Source organism: Dromiciops gliroides, chromosome 2, assembly GCF_019393635.1.
Source record: "Dromiciops gliroides isolate mDroGli1 chromosome 2, mDroGli1.pri, whole genome shotgun sequence".
NCBI classification, from domain to species: Eukaryota; Metazoa; Chordata; class Mammalia; order Microbiotheria; family Microbiotheriidae; genus Dromiciops; species Dromiciops gliroides.
The window spans coordinates 343,840,974-343,860,063 of record NC_057862.1 but is presented as its reverse complement, the minus strand read 5'-3'; the positions used below and the strand labels follow the sequence as shown (position 1 = coordinate 343,860,063).

Genomic DNA, 19,090 nt, shown 5'->3' with positions numbered 1-19,090 from the left:
TTTTCTCCCCACATAACCAGTGCATTCTATTTGTGCCCATTTCCCTATTGATGTTGTGGATATTCATGGGAGAGTATACCCACAGGTTTGTCGAGGGAAGAATATAGCTACTGCTCTTACGATTCCATCTTAAGAAACACCCCTTGAGCTAATTTGTGTCTGTTGACTATTAAAGGCAAGTGCACTGATGAAGGCTAACAAGTAAAAACTGGGAAAATCAGGAAAGGTCCCTTGGAGGAGGTGGTACACTGCTTCACTGCCCCTTAGCAAAAGAACAGTGTTTAGGGGAAGCTAGGTGGTGCAGTGGATAGAGCCCTGGAGTCAGGAGGACCTGAGTTCAAATCCGACCTCAGTCCCTTGACACTTACTAGCTACTAGCTAGTTCCAGCTTACTAGCTACATGGCTCTCCGTGTCCCTAGAAAAAATTCCTTTCTCTAAAAGGTATCAGGAGTATCTTGAAAACCTCTGAGATGTGATCAATATGATAAATAAAAGATATGGAATGTTCTACTTCTATCTGGGAGAGTCAACCTACCTGATAGTAAATACTATCAGGGAAGGAGCATTACTATGTCAGGTGACCAACCCCCACCCCAGCCCCACCCCTTCCAGGCCCAAGCCTTTCTTCTCTTTGAACTTGCCTTGAAGTTTCCTTATATATCACAATATTTATAGTAGCACTTTTCATGAGTTTGTAAAGAGACCAAAACAAAGTAGATACCCATCAATTGGAGAATGACTTAACAAATTGTGGTACATAAGTGTAGTGGAATATTACTGTCCTATAAGAAACTATGAAGGGCAGCTAGGTGGCACAGTGGATAGAGCACCGGCCCTGGAGTCAGGAGGACCTGAGTTCAAATTCGACCTCAGACACTTAACACTTACTAGCTGTGTGACCCTAGGCAAGTCACTTAACCCCAATTGCCTCACCAAAAAAACCCCCCAAAACCAAAAAGAAACTATGGACAATGGGGATGGTGCATGGAAAGGCTATGCATCCTTGTAACAAAAGAGGTCCCAAATCCAGTACAGAGGGGCTTAAACTTGTGCATTGTGCCAGAGGAGGTGCCAACTGGGAAGTCTGCTGCTCACTGCCCAGTTCTCAGTCATAGATCCAGGGGACTAAGAAGGGGGCTTGTACCTAAGGTTGTTGATCCAGGGTGAGAGGCAGTGTCACTCCCCAGGATGTGTACCAAGAGAGCAGAAAGTCCAGCAGCAAGCATCCCCTGTGTGGCTCAGACCTCAGTATCAGAGAGGCTTCTTAGTTCTAGCCTCCAGCCCAGTTTGAAACCTATAGCCAAATAACCAGGGCAAGAATCACAGATGAAAGGGGAGCCTGTCACTCTGAACCAGCAGAGTTTTCCAACTGATTGATAATGGCTGAGTCTAGTGGTAGTCTGACGAAACTCTAAAAAGGGTGAGCTTCCATGCTTGTTGATCAGCATCAAACCCAGGTCAGAAAATTGCAGAGTTCAGACAGAGCAGGGGGTGGAGGTGGGGCAATAATCAGATTTTACCCTGGATTAAACCACTTTGGGAGCATTGAAACTTTGCAGTATCCCAGCCTGAGCTGTCCTTGAAATCCCAAAATAACACAACACTGAATAGACTAAGAAAGCAACAAGATCAGTCCAGATATTTCCTGCAGAAGTATACAAAGCTTGGCCCTAATTTTAAGTCTGAAGTCAGGATGTAGACTAGGGTTGTTGTGAGGATTAAATAAGATAATATTTGTAAAGTGATTAGCATACTGAGTGGTACATAGTAGGTGCTATATAAATGTTAGTATGTTGTTGTTATTGTTATTATAAGAATATACAAACAACAACAACAAAAATTTTATGATGACAGGGACAATTAAGACACAAACCTGGAAGAAGAAAATGACTCCAAAATATCTACAAGCAAACTTCAAATAAAAACACAATTTTGACACAAATTCAACAAGAATTCCTGGAAGGTATGAAGAGTTTTATTATTATTTTTTAAGGAAATAAGAGTACTAGAGGAAGAAAACAGAAAAGAAAGGAAAAATGGAAGAAAGAATTGGAAAGGGAATTAACAGAGAGGTATAAAACCTCGTCCATACAACAAACTCCCTGAAAATTAGAATGGACCAAATAGAAGCTAATGAGACAACAAGAAATATTAAAACAAAGTCAAAAGACTGAAAATATGGAAGAAAATGTAAGCCATCTTACAGCAAAAACAACTGACCAGGAAAACAGATCAAGAAGAAAAAACAATTAAGAATCACTGAACTATCCTAAAAGCCGTGAGCCCCAAAACAGTCTAGTCATTATATTTCAAGAAACTTTTAAAGGAAACCTGCCTAGATCTCTTAGAACCAGAGGACAAAGTAGAAATAGAAAGAATAAACTGGTTACTTCCTGAAAGACTCCCTAAAATAAACATTCCCAGGAACATTATAGCCAAGAGCTAGAGCTTCTGAGTCAAAGAAAAAATACTGCAAACAGTCTGAAAGAAAGAATTCAAGTATCAGGGAACCACAGTTAATGATCACACACGATTTAGCAGCCACCACTACAAAGGAGCAGAGAGCTTGTAGCACAATATTCCAGAAGTGAAAAGGTATAGGCTTATAACCAAGAATAACTTGCCCAACAAAACTGAGTTTAATTCTATGGGGATTGGGGGAATTAAATGAAATGAATGAAGTAGTCTTCTATTAATGAAATAGAAGACTTAGAGGAATTCCTGATGAAAAGACCAGAACTGGGTAGTAACTTTGAAGTCCAAATATAGGAATCAAGAGAAACATAACAAGGTAAATTATGAACAAACAATCATAAAAGACTAAACAAGGATAAACTAATTACATCCTAATAGAGGAGATAATAAATATATCCCTTGTGAACCTTATCATCATCAGGGGTCAAAGAAGGAGTCTAATTGGATAAAAGGCCTGGGAGTGGTTATGGAATGTCTTGATCATCTTAAAAGAAGAATGGAAAGAAAAGAAGAATACACCAAAAAAGGAATGTGTAGGAAGATTAGGGAAAATTATTTCACATATGATAGAAGTTTGTACAAAAAAGGAAGAAGGGGTTGGGGGGAATAGCTGACACTCAAGTTTCACTCTCATCTAAACTCATCAAAGGAGGGAAGAACACACACAGTTCCCTATAGAAACACTTTGCATTCAAAAGGAGGAAAAGAAAAGAAGGGAAGAGAAGGAATTGGAAGGTAAAAGAAGGGACAGATTAGTCATAAGCAAAACAAACTCCAAATAAGCACATACAAAAATATTCATTGATCTTTTCCTGGTACAAGGGATTCAAAACCTAGTGGGTTCCTATCAGTTGGAGAATGGCTGGACAAGCAATGGTATATAAGTGTGATGGAATACTTTTGTGTTATAAGAAATGATGAAGAGGAAGGTTTCAGAGAAACCTGAACTGAGATTTGTATGAACTGAGGCATGGTAAAATGAATAGAATGAGGATAACAGTTTAAGCAACGGCAACAATATCATAAAGATAGCTAACTTTGAAAGACTTCGGAACTCTGATCAATGTAATGATCAACCACAATTCCAGAGAACTAATGATGAAATATTATATCCACTTCCTTATACAGAAGTTAAAGACTCGGTGCAGAATGAAACATATATAAATATGTATGTATGTATGTGTACACACAAATAAAGTATTTTATAGATATTGATATTCATATAGATATAAAATGTATGTTTGCATACAGACCTGGCTAATGTGGACATTTGTTTTGATGGGTATATATGTTGTAACGGGGTTTTTTTCCTTTTTCAATTATGTATAGGGAGGTAAGGGTAGGAGGGAGCAAAAGTGAATTTTTTTTTATTGAAAAACTAAAAATTTAATATTAGAAAAAGCATGAAGGAATACAGATTTTGCAGGTTAATGATGTTCCCATTAGATGGCTCCAGTGAACCACAATGATTCACTTCAATTTACTTATATCTGCCATGTTGTTTCCCTGATAGAATATAAGCTCCCTGAGAGCAAGGATTTTTTTTTCATTTTTATCTTTATATCCCTGTCATCTAGCACAGTACCTATCACATAGCAAGCATTTCATAAATGTTTTTGTTGTTGTTGAACGCATAACTATTCTCTGTGAGCTCTGATGCTTGAGGGCTCCTGATATAGATAGGTAGGTGGATGGATGGATAGATAAAAAGGATGGAAAGATGGAGAGAGAGATGAATAGATAGATATATGGGTAGATTAGATAGATAGATAGATATAGATAGATAGATAGATAGATAGATAGATAGATAGATAGATAGATAGATAGATAATGGATGGATGGATAGACATGTAAACAGATGGATTGGATGGGGAGGGAGGGAGGGAGGAGGGAAGGAGGGAGGTAGATGGATGGATTGATGGATTGATGGATAGATAAATAAATGGATGGATTAGATAGGTAAATAGGTAGGTAGGTAGATGGATAGATAGATGGATGGATGGATGGATGGATGGATGGATGGATGGATGGATGGATGGATGGATGGATGGATGGATTGATGGATGATAAATAAATGGATGGATTAGATAGGTAAATAGGTAGGTAGGTAGATGGATAGATGGATGGATGGATGGATGGATGGATGGATGGATGGATAGATAAATAAATGGATGGATTAGATAGGTAAATAGGTAGGTAGGTAGATGGATGGATGGATAGATGGATGGATGGACAGGTGGGTAGATAAGTGGATAGATGGATTAGATAGGTAGATAGACAGACAGAGAGACAGATAGATTGAAGACAGATAAACAGACAGAACATTTATTAAGCATTTAAAATGTGCCAGGCGTGGTTTTAAGTACTGAGAATAAAAATACAATAGTAAATTTTTAAAAGAGTCTCTACTTTCAAGGAAGACAACATATAAAGGGATAAGGTGGAAAAGTTGTTGAGTCAGGAATGGAAAGAAGGACATGGATAGCCTGGACACTTCGTGTAATGGTGGTCCCAGTAGGAACTCACCAATCAGAGGAAGGCGTTAGTGTAGTTAGAATACTAGAGGATAAGGCATTGCACTAACTTTCCATGAGTGTTAAACAAGTAGCTTTACCCCTCTGGGTCTTAAATTTACCCAACTGTAAAATGGGGGGGGGGGGCGGTAAATGAATAGGTGGGATGAGTCTGCACTAGGTGATTTCCAAAGCCTCTTCCAGTTCTGACATTTTGTGACTTTGTGATGCTATAATAAGGTAACACCATATAATGGTTGATACAAAATGACAGGGTTTCCCAAGGATGGTTCTTTTGGGATCCTATGCACCCGAGTGAAATGCTTATCACACCTGATTTACATGGAGGATATGTTGAATACAAAACCAAGTGAGGCCAAAAGGGACACTAAGTCTGGCTCAATGGTTTGGGTCATATTAAGGAGACCAGGGTCTTCACTGTGGGCCATCATTCTTTTCCAGGCCACGGACTATTTTCCAGTCAGTTGTTTCTATTTCCAGGGCTCCCAAGGTGGGCCAGGCTAAAAAATGTGGCCCTGACCTCACCACCTCCCAGCACATATCTCCCACGATTAATTAGCACACACACCCCATCCGCCCATGAAGAGACTGTAGCTTGTTTTGTGTGAATTAGTGGGCCCATGCATGGCTAGATTATACCAGTCACAGCAGCCTCTTGTCCCCACTGCCTACTCTCTGTGTGTAATTTGTTTGCTAAGATCAGATTGATTGGCAGGAGCCAGAAGAGGCCCCCTCTTCTCAGTCTTTCTCATTTCCCTGTGAGCTCTGAGATGATTAAGAAACCAAGCAGATGGGGAGTCTCCCTAGGACTGACTTTCCTGAAATACCCAGGAATGAGCTCCTGTTTGGAAGGCCTCAGCTGGTAGTGTTGTTTCATAGAAATGATGTTTATAGAAAACCCCAAACCCTCCACCAGTTGGTTGATATTTTTTCTCACTGTGATTTACAATGATGGCATTATCTAGTTTGCAGACATCGAATGGAGGAAAGAAGAAGCTGATTCAGAGCAGTTGGATCCTGGTCTGCTCAGAAGAGTAAAAGCTGATGATGAGGGTCCTATGGATGGGAAGGCAGGCTACTATGATTTCAGTGGTCCTCAAAGTATTGCCTTCCCTTAAAATAATGTTCCCCCCATCTCCTTTCCCTCACTTCTTCCCCTCCATTGACCTGACACCCTGCCCGAAGCTTTCCCCATTAGAATTGCTCCTATAGGGCTATCAAGAGATGTGAACTGGGAAAGTGGTTCATGATGCTAGTTTGCCCAATGAAAAATGAGGGACAGGATATAGAACGGGCAAGGTTTGATTGGTATTCAGGGAAGAGGTCAGAACACAAGCCCTAGGCTGTGAGAGGTGAGTTTGTGAAGAAGGCTCCCTTGTATATCATTACTGACAGGGAGGGAGACTAATCATTGACAGGTCAATATGAGGCCACTGAGAGACTCATGGAACCTGATGGAGATGAGGGCTAATTAAGGAAGGCATGCAAAGTTATCTACTACACAGCTTTCATCAGACCATAAATGTAGGCTAAAAGGCATTCAAGTCCAACCCCTTTATTTTACACATGAGAAAAATGGGGTCTACAAGTAATAAGCATCAGAGGCACAATTTGAACTCAGGCCCTTTGATTCTAGAGCCAGAGGCTGACCCTGATGTAGAAAGCACGATCCCACGGAGGTACCATGATGAGGCTCGAGGAAGGCCTCATCCTGGCAAAGCAATAAAGCACCCTTGGCACAGGGTGACTCTCTCCCTGACTTGGGGGCATAGAGAACTTGACAGAAACTCTATGACTCTTTGTAATCTTTAAGACAACCTCAAAGTGCCTACTATGGGCCAGGCATTGGGTTAAGTGCTTTACAAATATATCTCATTAGATTTACACCATAATAGGTGTTAATATTATAGCATTATTTTTATTGCATTTGTTATATTATATTTTATTACATTTATTTCAAATGATTATCTCCACTTTGCAGTTAAGGAGACTGAGGCAGAGCTTAAGTGACTTATCCAGGGTTACACAACTAGTAAGCGGCTGAGGTCTGATTTGAACTTGGGACCTCTTGACCCAAGGCCCATTACTCCATCCATTGCATCGCTTAGCTATCTCTAATGCTATTAGCCCATTTTGTATGTGAGGTCACAGAGGTGCTGAAACTTGTAGCCATTGAACTTGGCTCTGACTTTTCCAGTGAACTTGGCTTTGTTTTCTTAAGGTTTCTGGGATGCTGTCTGTCCCCCTGAGCAGAGTCTAGTGTTTCCCTGGCCCTGTAACTGTAGTTACATGGCATGTTGTTAGTGTTTAATCATTTCAGTAGTATCTTAATCTTTGTGACCCCATTTGGGGTTTTCTTGGCAGAGATACTGGAGTGGTTTGCCATTTCCTTCTCCAGCTCATTATTTTACAGATGAGGAAACTGAGGCAAAGAGGGTTAAGTGACTTTCCCAGGATCACTCAGCTTGTAAGTGTCTGTAGCTGGATTTGGACTCAGGGAGATAGATGCTCTATCCACTGCACCACCTAGGTGCCCAGTTTCATGACATAATGACCTTTATTATTATCTGGTGCAAGTGGCTTTGCTATTCCTCTGGCTGTTAATCATGCTTGTGTCTTTGTTTAGAATACTGGCTAAATTCTAGGGACATAGAAGGTGCTCTATCTATTATCTATCATTCAATCTACCTATCATCTATCAATCAATCTGTCATCCATCTTTCTATCATCTGTGTATGTGTCTATCTATCTATCTATCTCAATAGTACGATGATCTCCTTTGTCCCAGAATGTGGGAGGCAGCATGGAAGACCAACTGGATTTGGAGTCAGAGGACCTGGGCATAAATCCGGGCGTTGTGACCTTGGGAAAGTCATAACTACTCTGGACTATGAGTCTTCATCTGTAAAAAATTACTTCTGGGGGGCGGCTAGGTGGCGCAGTGGATAAAGCACCGGCCCTGGATTCAGGAGTACCTGAGTTCAAATCCGGCCTCAGATTACTAGCTGTGTGACCCTGGGCAAGTCACTTAACCCCCATTGCCCTGAAAAAAAAAACACAAAAAAACCAAAACAAACCAAAACAAAATGACTTCTGAGCTTCCTTCCAGCTCTGAATCAGTGATCCTATGTATACATTGCCTCTCCCTTCCTGTGTTACATTTTCTAGAAGTTTCCCTCTGCTTACTGAAATCCTATCCATCTTTCAAGATTTCAGCTTAAACACATCTATGAAGCTTCTGCAACCAACCCAAGCCAAGATGATGTCTCTGTCCTGTATGTTAATTTGCATAGCTAGACGGTAAGTTCCTGAAAAGCAGGGTGGGGGGCAGTGCTTCTTACTTCTTTGTACGTCCCCCACAGCACCTGACATGATGCCTTTTACATTGAGGGTGCTCAGTGATTATTTTTGGGAATGTACAATTTTCTTTGGACAGTATCTATCCTGTCCAAAGATATTAGAGACTTACTGTATCACCCTCTACTCCCTGCCCCAACATTATAACAATGGGGATTTGCATTTTTAAAAGAGGATTGTAGGGAGAGGGTAATATATAATCCAAAGTAGCAAGTGGTAGAATATCAGGGCTGAGCAAGGACAATTTTTCTTACTACTAAGGAGATTTCCCAATGCTTTTTAATTAACATCAGGCAATTGAGGGTTGTTGTTCAGTTCTTTTCAGTCCTTTCCAACTCTTCATGACCCCATTTTGGGGTTTTCTTGGCAAAGATACTGCAGTGGTTTGACATTTCCTTCTCCAGCTCACTTGGCAGATGAGGAAACAGACAAACAGGGTTAAGTGACTTGTCCAGGTTCACATGGCCAGATAGTATCTGAGGCCAGATTTGAATTCAGAAAGATGGGATCCTCATGATATCCGTGTTGTACCTTATAGCTAGATACCTGTGTTGATATTCAATCTTCTTATTAGTGGTTTCAACCTCAAAAAGAAATGGAGGGGGGAGGCTAGGTGGTGCAGTGGATAAAGCACTGGCATTGGATTCAGGATGACCTGAGTTCAAATCCAGCTTCAGACACTTGACACTAGCTGTGTGACCCTGGACAAGTTACTTAACCCTCATTGCCCCCCTCCCCTCAAAATGGGGGCCATCAAAGCAAGGTTACCTGCCAACTGCAGAGTGGCTCAGAAAAGGACATATTAACATTATCCATGTTCTATTGTATTTTTAGGGCAGCTAGGTGTTGTAGAGGATAGAATGCTGGGTCTGGAGTCAGGATGACTCATCTTTGTGAGTTCAAATCTGGCCTCAGACATTTACTGGCTGTGTGACCCTGGGCAAGTCACTTCACCCTATTTGCCTGTTTTCTTGAATGTAAAATAAGCCAGAGAAGGAAATGACAAACCGTTCCAGTATCTTTTCCAAGAAATCCACCTAAAAAAGGGGTCAAGAAGAGTAGGACATGACTGAAAACAATTGAATGACAATAATTTGTATTTTTATATATATTTTTAAATATTTCCCATTAACATTTTAATCTGGCTTGGGGAGCACTTGGCAGTATTGCAGGCTTTAGCACGTTTGACACTTTTTGTACTAGACTGTAAACTCCCTGCGGGCAGGGACTGAGTTTTAGCCAAACTGAGGAAACTGAAGGATTTGGAGGGATTAGGACAGCAAGTGGTTAATTGTGGGAACTGAGTGAGCCACTGTGACTCCATCTTGTGACTCAATTCTGGAGCTAGCTCAGTTCCCTTTCTATTCAATTATGTAAAATGAGCTGGAGAAGGAAATGGCAACTCCCTCCAGTATATCGGTCAAGAAAACCCCAAATGGGGTCATGAAGAACTGGACACAATAACAAAAATGCCCTCATTTTATACGTGAAAAAGTTGAGGTGCAGAGAGGGGAGGGAACTTGCCTGAGAGCACACAGCTACTTAATAGTAGAACTGAGACTTAGGATCACAAGACTATAGATTTAGGGCTGGAAGAGTGACCATCTAGTCCAACTCTACCAGAGGCATAATTTGAAACTAAGCCCTTTGACTCCAGAGCCAGTATTTCTTCCACCCCAACTCAAGACAGAATGAAGAAATTTTTTGTTTGTTTGTTTGGTTTTTTTTTTTTCGGGGCAATGAGGGTTAAGTGACTTGCCCAGGGTCACACAACTAGTAAGCATCAAGTGTCTGAGGCTGGATTTGAACTCAGGTCCTCCTGAATCCAGGGCTGGTGCTTTATCCAGTGCACCACCTAGCTGCCCCCCAGAATGAAGAGATAAAAAATAAAATCCAGTCCTTGAGGTTGAATAATGTCACCATCCCAAAACTGGGATGGGTGACTCTCTTAAGAAAGAATTTCATACTGAAGCTTAGGACCCCATCTAGTCATTCAGGAGGCTGACGGCAAGCATGTGGGTCTGGATGCTCTTGTGTGGCTTGTGGGACTGCCGTTCTGGAGGGGTCCAGATGATCTTGTACCTCCCAAATCCCATCATTCTATCATTGTTTTGTGGGTGTATTGATGTATGGTCATGAGGGTTGGGATCATACCTACGACTGTATGTCTTTGTGTCAAACTGAACTCACTATTTCTCTTTCCCCCTTCTCCCATCCCTGACCCCGACCTTTTTATTGGAAGGAAATGGCTTTCCCATGTTCTGCTTGGGGCTCTAATGTGAGAATAAAATAGAGTCTGAAGATGCAGAGTGATCTGTAGAGCTCTCCTCGACCCAAAAAGATGCTTCCCTTGGAGGAGGCTTAGGAAAAGAGCACCAATAAAATCCTAGCTGAGGTGAAGGCCAAGGGGCCTGTAAGTCTTCCCTCAGATGACCTCTTAAAACTTGAACTCCCCAGGATGGTGGGAGAGTTGGAACACCTTGCCGGACTGGAGCCGGAGCTGGAACCCTGCCATGGTTTATGATCCCTAGCACAGCTCCCTGCTCTACTGGGCTTTGAACTTGGCTTGTGTTTGCTTCATTGCACGGAGGCTCACGTGTTATCTGCCTGAAACCTACTCAGATCAAGCCTTTTTCGGTTGCCGTTTGCATAATGACTCTGGTGTGTGTGTGACCCTGTCTGGCCTTGGCCCTTACCTCCCCCCACACATTCAACACTATTATTCTCTTCCACACCTGTGCCCTGGCCCCGTGTCCTCATCCTCAGCAGGGGAAGTACAATCAGCAGCCCTGCCCTGTCCTCTTCAGATGCATTCCAAGCCCCATTTTCTGGCAATGGTACAATCATTGTCCCAGCCATCCAGGCTCAAATCTTGGCATCCTCTTTGACTCAGCTCAGTTCCCTGACATCCATTCAATCATCAATTCCTACAGCTCGAAGCTGGGGAGGCCTGCTACTGGCCACATAAACATTAACCAAGGCAAGTTGGTCTGTTCATTGTTAACTAGACATGCCAAGCTTTTCCACCCCTGAGGTTTTGCTCATGCTATTGTCCTTTCCTGGAACATTCTCCCTTTCCCCCTCCCTTTTTTCCATTCGTCTAAGCCCTATGTTTTCACCCAGATCCAAGTTAAGGCCCACTTCCTCCATGAAGCCTTCCCTGACAACATAGTTATAGGACCTGGAGTTGGAAGGTGTCTCAGAGGTTGTCTCATCCAACCCTTCCATTCTTACAGATGAGGGAACTGAGATCCAGGGAATTTAAATTATTTGCCGAAGCTCACAGAGGTGGTAAGCATCAGAGGTAGGATTTGAACCCAGGTCTTCTGACTCCAGAGTCAATGTTCTTTCCATTGTACTATGGTTTCTTCTTTATAGCACTAAGGATCCATACCTCTCACTGATCTGTTCCTTAGGATTTATTGGTGTGGGGTGTCAGTTGTCTTTTCATGCATATGTTCTGCCTCCTCAATTAAATATTTAAAAACCCCTGGGAGGCTGAATGATGTTACATCAGATTTAGAATCAGAGAGCTTGGGTTCAAATCCCACCACTGCTACTTATTAGCTGGGTGACCTTGGGAATGTGACTTTACCTCCTTTCTTCTCAATTTCATCATCTGTAATATGATGGAGTTGGACTTAATAATGCATAAGATCTTTTTTTATCTCCAAATCTATGATCTCATGTTCCAGCCAGGGCTGGGACCCTACCTTATTCTTCACTGCATACTTCTCCAAAGCCTAGTTCAGGGCCCTGTACATAGTTGGTAGTCAATTAATGTTTATTAATGAAGGCGAGAATGAGGATGCATGTGAGGCTTGTGTGATTATGGATGATTTTTAGATGATACTTTTTAGGGTGTCTGTATGATTACATAATTATGAGTGATCATATGCACGGAGCCTTATACACCATTATCTATACGGTGTGTGGCATGCTTGAGCATCTGTACATCAAAGCTAATGTCATACAAACCTTTGAGTTTTCCCTCAATTCTCACATTCTTTATACATACAAGGAATTAAAATGGAAAACACAGGATATTTTCTTGAAAATTACAGCTATAGATGGTCAGGAAAGAAGAGAGAAACGAAACACGGCCGTGGGGGTGATGTAGCTGGTGGGATGCTGCTATGAGTTGGAGGGCTGGCTTTGGTGTGGCCACATGCCAGAGCAGAGCATGGAGAAGGAGTATAGAGTGCACTCTGGGGCCCACCCCTCTTCAGGATGTTGTCCTGAAGCATTTGCTGTCCTCCATTCCTCTTGCACTGACCCAAGGCATGAAGGACCAGCCTGAGTAAGCAGCCAGAGTAAGTAAGCACTTTGGCAATTCACTTACCCTGAGGCCTAGGGGGAGGGGACAAGATGCCAGGCTCAGAACAGCCCATCCAGGAGGAAGCCATAGGCATCAAAACCCAAGGTCATGCTTCTTTTAGAGCACAGTAGTCCCTGGCCCTTCAGTCACCTTGGTCCTCAAGGTGGGAAGCCTCAGGAACAACTTTTCTGAAGATGCCCATGGGGGCCCTTCCCCCCTTTTATCCAGAGTACCCTCCCTTTGCTTCTTTATAGAAAAATCCATGTCGGGGTCAAGAGAAATTCAAACACTGACATCATCCCCAACCATGTGAACCATTCACAGTGAATGAAGGGTATCTTACTGTGGATGCTTTTGCTCCCAAACTGCAAAGTTCATCAGATCACTCACTCTGTCCTCACTTACCTAGAAGAGAGAACACAGGTGGACATTATGGATCCATAGGCCCCCCCCCCCCAGGTCCCCACTGAGGGAAGGACTTCACCCAGCAAGGTCACTTATAATTTCCCATCCCACAATGGCAAACCAAAGGAAATCTCCAAAGTTACAATTGGGAAAATGTAAGCTTGGAGTATTCCTGATTAATGGAGTCTACCCTTTACCAAGTAGATGGATATAATTCAAAGAGACAGAAAAGTGTGTATGTTCAGTGAGCTGAGGGATTCTCCCAGAAGCCAGTGGGACTGGCCTCAAGGGGACGCACAATTTGTTTGGCAAAGGGCACCCATTCCTTTCCTCATTCCCCACCCTTCTCCAACTCCCTGGTCAATAACTATGAGATTGACTTAGGGTTCCCATGACATGTCTTTTTCTTTTCTTTCTTTCTTTTTTTTATTTTTACAAAGAGCAATATGTTGTCTGCAAGCCAAAAGGAAGTAGCATCTCTAAGAATACAGTTTTTTGTTAGCATTAACAAGGAAGAGGCTTCCAAACTCCCATTTCCTGAATATTTGAACAAGGTTGAAAAGTTCCTTTCTCATTCATGCCACAAAGAGCTGGGTGTTTCTCTTGCAAAATGTCAACAAGCAACAAGGCCCAAATCACTTCCTGATCCCTGGGGTCTAAAGCAGTGACAGGGTAGGGGTTCAGAAACCTTGACTCCTGATTCTCTCTCAGTGGACACTGAAATGAGAGCATGCCCTTGCTGTTAAAATGAGAAATTAGATTCTAGTCTTGGCAGCAAAACCACTCTATCATAAATTCACCTGTCACAAAGCCTGTCACTCCCCAACTTGTTTTCTGCATTTCAGTCTCAAAAGGGCTTTATTCAACAACTCAAACAGCCATCACAATAGTTTGGGCACATGGCCACCCAAGGACAATAGCATCAAAGTCACATGACCCAAACTTTAATAATGTACCCCTATTTTTTTTTCTATAAAATTTTCACTGCATATTATTGATGCCAAAATTTGGATAATTTGAACAAATATATGTCAAAACAGGTGATATTTTTGGAGTAGCATTTAAAGTAAGCAAATTGTAAGATATGATTAGCTCTCTTCCATAGTATCCTTGATTTAGATCTACAGGATATCTGGTTCAAATCACCACCTCCCCCCTCCCTTTTGTTTGTGTGTTTGTTTGTATTTGATTGGGCAGTGAGGGTTAAGTGACTTGCCCAAGGTCACACAGCTAGTAAGTGTCAAGTGTCTGAGGCTGGATTTGAACTCAGGTCCTCCTGACTCCAGGGCCAGTGCTCTATCCACTGTGCCACCTACCTGCCCCCTCTCCCCTTCCTTTTGTAGATGAAGAAATTGCTTTTGCATCCCTAGTACCTAACACAGTGTGCCTTGCAATACTCAAATGTTTGTAGGATGGGATTGATACAGTTGCCCTCCATTCTCAGAGCCTCAGCCCTAACTTCTGCAGCCTGTGAGCTCCACTGAAGGGCATCAACTATTCAAGATTCTGTGGAGACCAAGGAAGGGAGCGATTAGGAATCAATTATCTCCTGACCAAGTCACCCCATGAAAGGAACTGCCCACTCTGCTTGCTTAACATGCTGGCCCCAAGATTGCCCGTTCTCTCCTGGCTGGAGCCAGGCTGCTCACAGTGCCCAAGTCACAGCATTCTGGCCTTTCTACTTCTAGAGGCTTATGTCTCAAAGTACAACAAAAACAGTAAGGTCTCTCCTCACTCCATCTTTCTTGATATCTGCTTATGGGATTCAATGTGAGTCTGTGGCTGAAGAATCCCTCCCCCAAATCTCAAGTTACTTGGAATGTTAGAGGGGCAATGTCAGGGTGGTTGAGGGAATGCGGGAAGTCCTGGAATCAGGAAGAGCAGAGTCAGGAAGATCCATATTCAAGCCTCTGCTACATATTAGCTATGTGGTCATTGGTAACTCACTAAATCTTTGTGTTTCTGGTCACTCTTGAAGACATAGCCACTAAGTTACAGGTGAATTGTTACCTCTCTATCAGTGGAATTCAAGAACTCCAAGATTGTATTTGGAATCCAAGGAGGGAAGCGGTCCAAGAAATCCTTCAAGTAGCATTTGACTGATATTTTTCCCAAGGCCATTTGGATTTCACACAGATGGAAGGGACAAAAAGATCATCTAGCCTGTGAATATACACTGCAAACTAACTTCTTTGTCTTCCTTGAGTTACCTTATTCCAAAGCATTGGAAGGGTCTAAAGATGGAATGGATTGATCAGTAACTGATCTGACTCTTGCTCAGCCCTGACATATTGAGCCTTTGTGTCTGCCCTCCCTTGCTGCCCTACATTAGGTTTTGTACCTCCTAATCGAACCTGCCACAGAACTGACCAGAACTGGCTGAAACTTTTCAAGCAGTTTACAGACTACCCTTCTCCAACTTTTGATAAATAAGAACATCCTGCTTCTGTGTTCTAGACATTTCTGGAAGGGCTTCCTCTTCTCCTCCCCCTATACCTCCCAATTTCACTGAAACCCATATATATCTCAGGCTTTGCCTGCGGAGCCGGGCTTCTTTGTACTCTGTTGTAGAGGGGTCCTGACATTCGTGCCTTTTGCTTTCTCTTCTTATAAACTAAGTTGCTCCTCCATCTAGTCTTATTTGGACTTTTGAACTCTGGTCCAACAAACATCATATTGTAAAGGTGGCAGCTAAGGCCTAGGGAAAAGAAATGGTTTGCTGAAGGTCACCTAGGGAAGTCTATTTTTTATAAACTTCTATTCTCCTGACTCCCAGTTCAGTCTGTTTTCCACTGTACCATACTGTTCTCTCTCCTAGGGTATTTTCATTTGAAACTTTGTCTCAGATCATAGATGTAAAAAGTACCATTGCAAAATAAAAGAAGGTTGGGAGATTTTTGCAGGGGAGAGAGATAAATTATACCATCCATGAGACTGTTTGGGATCAAGACACTTGATTGAGGAGAGACCCAAAGTTGGTTTGGTATCATGGAGAGAATTCTGGCTTTGGAATCAGAGGATGTGGGTTTAAATCCCAGCTCTGCTCCTTACTGTCTGTGTGACCTTGGGAGGCAAGCATAACTAACATTTACATGTATAGTGATCATGAAGGGCCCAGCATTCACTGCCACCAATAAGGAGAGAATCCCATATAACAATGGGCTTTGAGAGTAGGGTTACATGGGGTGCTTTATCTCAACCAAGCCTTATAACACGGTTCATTCAGACCTGTCATTTTTATCAGTGTAGGGAACTCTCCATGTGTATTCAATCGTTTAATAACTCATAGGCTTTCTTGGAGAGCAGCCCAGAGAGGTTAAATGAATTGCCCATGGTCACACAGTGAGCATATATGAAGGACAGTACTTAAATCCAGGTCCTCCTGACTCTACCACCCCACCCTAACAGCTAACATTATCCCTGTTCTATGGAAGAGAAAGCTGAAATAGGATGGTGTCGTCACCCAGCTGATAAGTGTGAGATGGAATCCTGGTTTGTTTGTTTGGTTTTTGTCTCTAGACTTTGACCTTTATGCAATAATCCTTGCTGTCTCTAAAATGTCATTTTATCTTAATTGGGCCTTTATTTCCTTATTTGTCAAATGAGGGACTTTTAAAATTTTTGTGTGTGCCATGGACCTTTCTGGGAGTTTGATGAAGACTATAGACCCTTTCTCAGAATATTTTTTCAAAAATTGAAAGAAATGCTAAATTTCAGTTAGAAAATAACAAAAATAAAGATGTATTTTTTTTCTTCTTCAAGGTCATAGCTCACCCTCCTCTGAAGCCTATCCATGGAGGCCCCCACCTCTTAAGAACCTCTAGATAAAATTTCTATCATCCTTTCCAGTTCCCACTTTATGAACCAGGGTACTGAATGGACTTCCTTTTGTTGCACATCCTAAATCTCTGAACATCAAAAGACAGGGGGGCGGGGGGAGAGAATCTTTAGAGTTCACGTTATCTTTTTGTGGCTGGCTTCTGGACACTGAGACTTTGGGCTCCAGAAATTATAGTTCTGGGCTCTGGATACAGGGACTTCCTGCTTTTGGAACATCTCTTGCCTCTCGGATGCTAGCCTGTGGTTCTCCCCACAGCTAATTGTGGCGCAGGTATGTTATCCTGTCTGCTGCTGCCCTCTACTGCTTCTAGTCAGGACTGGCAGTTCCCTCAGGGACAAGCAATGTCTACACGTCCCCACAGCTGCTTGTCTCCTCTGACTGCCCCTGACCCTAAAAGAGGGGAAACCCGGAAATGGGGAGTGGATTTTTAACATTTTGAGAGAAGGTGAGCTGATTGTACATCATCCCACTCCTAGTCTGACAGCCTTCACAACTGTGGGAATTCTGGAGCAGAGATGAAGAGAGAGAGGAGTTTAGTCAAACTTGTTCTGGGCCAGACTGCTTATTTTGCAGTTTCCAGGTCTCATCTACAACAAACTAATTTATCCTGGGACTGGGAAAAGATAGTGGAAATACAAGAAAGGAAGAATGAATGAATGAATGGATGGATGGATGGAGGGATGAAAAAGCATTTTTAAAGCTCTTACTAGGTACATAAAAGAATTAAGTTGGTAATCCTTGCCCTCAATGCATTTACATTCTCACAGACAATACACAAAAGGGAAAGGTGGGAGGGTAAGCCAACAGAGGCCATAATTCGGAAAGTGAAATGGAATCTTTTTTTGTAAGCAAGATAAAGTGTCCTAGGGACAGAGTCCAGGTTCCAGTGGGAGTGTAATGATGGTTGCAGTACAAGTAACATGGAGACCTGATTCTAGGTAAGTTAAGGTGAAGAAAAGGATGAGGAAATATGGGGATAAAGGAAGGAGAAGAAGATGAAAGGAGGAAGAAGCAAGGATGTCAGAGGAGATTCTTGACCTCCTTCTTATTCCCTTCTTCTGCAGTTTGGCTTTAGGGAAAGCATTTTCCTCCCAGGCCTTTTCTTTGGCCCGGTCCCCAACCCTCTCTTCTAGACCTCAAGAACTTTGATTCTTTTTTTTTCTGGAAGAGATATTTTTTGGAAGAGTCATTCCACTTCTGCGATGCCTGGAATTTATCTACTTTGAAATTCAAACTCCTGTTCATCAGTTTCCATTACTCAGGTCAACTGATGGAAAGGGACCTCTGGCCTCCAAGTGGGAGGACAAGGCCATTCAGTAAGGGGAGCAGTGAACTCATAAAGGAAACTGAAGATCTGGAGAGAGTCAAGGAACCTATGTCTGGGCCATAGCTCAGCTTGAACCATGGATCAGCCAAACAGAACTGGCTTGAATAATTGTTTCCTAATAGGGAAAACTCAGTGGGAGTGGAGGTCGGAGCTCCTTGGAACTGAAAGAATGTATAGAACCATAAGGGAAGAGAAGGGATTCACTTCAAAGCACTTGGAACTGAGGATTAAATAATTCTTATCTCCTAAATTGCACAAGGCTAGGCTCTGTATCTACACCTTGCTTTTGTGATTGTCCACTTGTGGTGGTTTGTATACTTATAAATTCTCGCCGCTGGAGTCAAGCGGCTTTTTGTTGAAGTCAAGATGAGAATTAATGGGTAAGAGGAGGGGAGGTGGAAAAGCAGAATGGGGGCAATGACCCCAAAGATGTAAACTGAGGAAGGAATTCAAGTCATAGGATTTAGAGCTGGAAGAGACCTCTTGAGACCATTTAGTATAACCCTCATATTTTACTGATAAGAAAAATGAGGCCCAGAGAGGCTGTGACTTGCCCAAGGTCACCCAAACAGTGACAGAGTTGAGACTGGAACTCAGGTCTGAAAACTCCAAATTGAGCTTTTAATCTGGGGTACCTACGCCCCCCCCCCCATGTGAGAAGGTATTATCCTAGGTACTACACATGATGACTTCCATGTCTCTTGTAGGTGTCTAAGGTGGCAAGTTGCTCCTTTGATTTGACAGGTCATCGGACAGAGTACCAGACTCCCAATTTCCTATTCCTACTTTTCTTTATGAAAGCTCAGTCTCAAAAGGTCAAAGACAGACTGAT

General features: G+C 42.4%; 1 protein-coding gene across 5 annotated transcripts in view; it reads right to left on the bottom strand.

Annotated features, from left to right (window-relative positions):
- Positions 1–19,090, bottom strand: part of KCNIP1 (potassium voltage-gated channel interacting protein 1) — a 574,190-nt gene that overhangs the window by 128,076 nt on the left and 427,024 nt on the right. For 2 of the 5 annotated variants that reach the window (XM_043987903.1, XM_043987904.1), the window contains one exon: positions 13,029–13,090. The exons of the other annotated variants lie outside the window; for them this stretch is intronic. The gene's annotated coding sequence lies outside the window, so the exon portion shown is untranslated. Of the gene's footprint in view, positions 1–13,028; positions 13,091–19,090 lie in introns of those variants that run through there. 5 annotated transcript variants of the gene reach the window in all.